This window comes from Alligator sinensis, unplaced genomic scaffold (genome assembly GCF_000455745.1).
Source record: "Alligator sinensis unplaced genomic scaffold, ASM45574v1 scaffold1195_1, whole genome shotgun sequence".
NCBI lineage: Eukaryota > Metazoa > Chordata > Crocodylia > Alligatoridae > Alligator > Alligator sinensis.
In genome coordinates, this window is record NW_005842322.1 from 1,469,133 (window position 1) to 1,473,860 (window position 4,728).

A 4,728-nucleotide genomic window follows, 5' to 3' on the forward strand; every position below is an offset into this window, starting at 1 on the left:
TATTGTAGTTTAAATAGCAGTGCCCATGAGAGCTTTGCCTACAGTAACCAACAACAGAATAACTAAGGGACAACTGGGGCAGCTGCCCTGGCACTGATTTGGGGGGTTAAGAGTGTGTGGGCGGGGAGGTAGGAAACAACTGCTGCCACTGCAGCTACACAATTGTGCTGGCAGCAGCCAGAAATCACCACTGCCCCCACGCGTTTCAGGTGTCCTGGGCACCTGGCTGCATTTTTTGCCCCTGGTAGCAATGGCAGGTTGCTAACACACACCAGTTGAGTTAGAACAATGTTAGCTACCTTGGTAAGAAATTGCCAAGAATAATTGTCCTTATGTGGTGTAAATTGATGGAGACAATGGAGCTAAACTGGTTAATAGGAATTGAGGATCTTACCTTTACCATAGCAAAGACTCTCACTGATTCCCCATTAAATACTAGCTTAAATGCAGGGCCCAAATTCTAGAACTCTCAGTGCTCTGGGCCCAGAGTATCTTATAAATTGCTACTCTCTCTCAAAAGATGATCTGGTACAACAACTGCACTCATCAGGAACAATGGAGCAGTTGACAACAAGAGAAAGAATTACAGGAAAGAAATCTCTGCAGCTGGCCTTCAGCTAGGAATCTCCTTACTGTGAGAAACAAGAATGATGACAAATCTTACCATATTCAAGATTAAATGCAAAAACTCTTTACCAAAGCCTTCCCAGAATAATGGTGATGATGATGATAATAGACAAGTGAACAAAAAAGCCTAAATACATGCCTTGGGTGGGGGGAGGACGACCAAGAACGAGAATAAAAAATCCTGCTAAACTAGCATATTTATTGCAAGCCACTCAGATTCTCCAATATAAATACCTACATAGATAGCTACTCTATTTGAAGCATTTAAATAGATCATTGCATTTCCAATGCAATGTTATTTCACTGGAAAACAGGGAAAATAGTTTTGATTTCCAACCAGTGTCCCTATAATTAAGATACGATGGAATTCAATAAAACCTGGGTAACCCACAGTGGGAAATAGAAAATATTTAGGATGGAGTTAAGAAGGCAACTTCCAATTGATCCTAGAAAAAAAGTTCAAAAGGGGACAGGATTCAATAACAGGTGACCCAGGATGTGAACAAGCCTAATGCAACAAGAAAGACCTTCATAAAGTACAGTCCATAGCACTTCAGGAAGAATGTTTTCAAACAGTGTGTAGGTTCTGGCAAACACCACTATGTTGGTGGGATTTGGCCCATATTTGAAACCAGAAGAGGCAGAGAATTTATTTTTCCAGAAAAGCTTTAGTTCTGGAACATAAGACTGCAACCTCCAGAAATACCGAACTTCAGCAAATGAAGGCCAAGCCAACTGTACCCAAGGAAGATTCCCACTAACAAGCTTTTCTTTCAGATAACAGTCCTCAAGATGAACATCTGTTTCAATCAGCTTCTGTGACCAGTTCTCAAATAGCTGATCAGCATACCTTCCTTTGGGGGCCCATGATGCACAATTGATCATTCATTTTCTTTAATGAACTTCAGGAATGTTTCTTGGATGACTCCTTTACTTCCTGCCATACCTACCCTCTGCCTTACCAACTCTTGCATTGTCCATGCCTGATCCTCCACCCTGCCTAGTTCCCTCACCCCAGATGTCACAATTCATGATTAACTTCAGTGCCATGAAGTTAATTATGAACATTCTTTCTCAGAAGTAAAGCAACTCAAACTCAGGGAAGGCAGAGTTAAGGCTTTAGCTCAGGTCAAACTAAGGGTAGGTTTTAAGGAAGCATCCTGGCTTGGCTAGGTGGCATTCTTCATAAATAAATGGCTTAGGGTGTTGAAAGCAAACTCTGCAAGTTTCCAGGTGCTGTTGATATGGGAGGCAGAACAATGAAGAGAAGGATTTTGATCATGTACATAAAAAAAGGGAATCCTGCTGCAGTTAAGAGTCTATGGCAGTTTTGCCATTGATTTTAATGCAAACAAGCTCATGATCTCAGTTGATCTCAATCTGAACGCTGATCAGGAACAAACTGGGGCTTAGTAATGGGGAAATCATTGACGTTATCAGCCTGCTGCACAGCTGGAACTGCAAAAAAGAAGGTAACTCTTAGCCATAGTCGCCATCCCACCCTCCAGCCACAACTCGTTATCTCGAAGTTCCGAGAATCTTGAGAGGGTTCAGAGGAGGCCACTCATACGGTCAGAGGCCTGCAGGCAAGGCCCTACAAGCAGAGACTGAGGGACTAGATCTCTTCAGTCTTCACAAAAAAAGGCTGAGAGGTGATCTTGTGGCTGCCTGTAAATTCATCAGGGGAGGGCAGCAGGGAATAGGAGATGCTCTATTTCAGGGGTGCCCAACCTTTTTGAATGTGGGGCCAGACCATGAACTTTTTAATCACCCAGTGGGCTGGCGAGCCATATTCAAAGACCTCACAGGAAGTGGTATCACATCAGGAAGTGATGTCACGTGACCTTTGACACCAATGAAGCTGCAGGAAGTGACAATGAACTGGGTCTGGAAATGTGGTTTAAAATCCAAAATAAAAACAATATAAAAGCAACAATGAAATAATACCCAACTTGACTAAAATAAACACTTTCACTTCTCCTCACTTCTCAGTGAATGAAAGAAGTGTAATGCAGGCTTGCCCTGGGACACCTGGGCGTACAGCACCAGGTAGAAGAAGCCGTAGAGGAGCAGCCAGCTGTTGGCTTCCAGCAGCAGCAGCAAGGAGGAGAAGCAGCACCTCAGGACGCTGCCCAGCTCCATCGGGGACGAGGAGCCCGGTCTTCACACACGGCCACACGTGCGCAGCCCACCTCCCTCCTCACCCCCAGCTCCCATGGAGGACAAGGAGGAGGAGGAGGAGGAAGGCGCGAGTGTGACCTTGTGTTTCCTCCTCACGAGTGCACGCACACATGTGGCACCCCTGCACAGGCTCCTCAGCATCCTGCCCGGGAACGTGCCCCCGCTGACAGCCGGGCAGCCATGTTTCACGTTCATGCGCTTATCCCTGCACCGGACCGCGCCGCCCTGCCCCACACCGCCCCTTCCCCGCTGATGCAGTGCAGACTGCCCCCGGAGTGGGGCTTAAAGGAGCCATGTGATGGGGCCCGGGGGGGGAGGGGGCGCCTCAGCCCAGGCCCTGGGACCCGCCTGGTACAAGCTCACCCCCCCCAGCCTCCATGGCTGCAGTCAGGGGAGCTGAGAGAGGGGCCCTGCTCCCCGCCGGGAAGAGGGTCAGCAGTCACCCGGCAGCCAGCTGCCTTGTAGTCCCTGTTCGCCGGTTACCTGCTGAGGGGCTGAGGGAGGGACAAGGGGTGGGAACGAAAGTAAACAATGTTTCCCGTTGTAGCACCTCGGGCCTTTTCTGACCCCAGCGCTCTTTCCTGACGAGGGCAGGGGGTCGGACTCGATGACCTACTGAGGTCCCTTCCGACCCTAACATCTATGGGCACGTCCAGACGAATGCGCATGTGCCTGGTGCCCTGTGCCTGAAGAGGGGAAAACTGCTAGCGAAGGAGCCCTAGCAGTGACTAAGGAGCACAGCTGTGGGTTGCCAGGGCAACCAGGGAAGGTCAGCTGACCAGAAGGGGCAGGGCCTGGCCTTTATAAAGCCCAGGAGCTGAGGCTAGAGGCAGTTCCCTGCCAGCAGCCAGAGAGGTAGAAGTGCCCTAAGCCATGATAGCAGCGGCATGACCTGAGTTGAGCAATGTTGTTACAGCCAGGTGGCTTAGGTTTAAGTTATAGCCTAGGGGCTTGTGTGTTTTGCTTTGTTGTTGTTATGACTGGTGGTTTGGGTGAGGCTATAAGGGGATGGAGGAGGCCTCATAGGGGACTCACAGCAGAGTGTGAGGACCCCAGCACCAGTAGGGGCGCAGCGTATGGGGTACATAGACCCCAGCCCAGAGAGGGGCATTTGAGAAGCCCAAGTGTGGGCAGGGCAAGCCCCAGGCAGGGGGTAGCATCACTAGGAAGCCCAAGTGTGGGTGTGGGGAGCCCAGCAAAGGGCGCTAGCATCACAGAGAAGGCCCAGAGAGAACAGGAAGGGGCCAAGATGGGGACAGACCTGAGTCCACATCGGCGAGGTGTGGACTGAGGTGTAGGGGAGGAAATGGAGCTGCAAATAGAGCCCTCTAGTAACGGGGCAGTATAAGGGCAGCCTCCTGCTGGTTAACACTGATCAATTAAGACTAAGGCATGGCAAGCAAGTAGGTGGGCGGTTGCCCCAGGGACAGGTGTGTGGGCCACATTGAGGGCGGCCCAGAGTGACTACCTGTCACACCCTGCCTCAAACACCTTTTTTAAGGCATGTACAGGGACAAAAAAATGTTCCCCACGCTGCAAGTTTGCAGCATGGGGAGAAAATTAGATCCCTTGAAACCGCTCCACAATAGAGTGGAGCAAGGCATGGTTTAACACCGTGCCTGGAGCCAGACCTCCAAAAAAGACTCTCTGGTTTTGGCCAGACTGTCTCTCATACATTTCTGCTGCCCCTGACACTGTCCAAGGTAAGTTGGGGGGAGGGGGTTCATGGGTGTTGAGGGGATGAGGGATGGCAGGGGGATGTGGAGGGGGGTTTGGAGAGTGGTGGGGGGATGTCCCCCAGGCTGTGGGGGGAGGGGGGTGAGGATCTGTCCCAGATCCCTGAGTCTCACTAGTGTAGCTTTGCACTGGAGGGGGCTGCACAGCTCCGGGAGGCATGCACACGAGCCGTCCCTCCCAAAG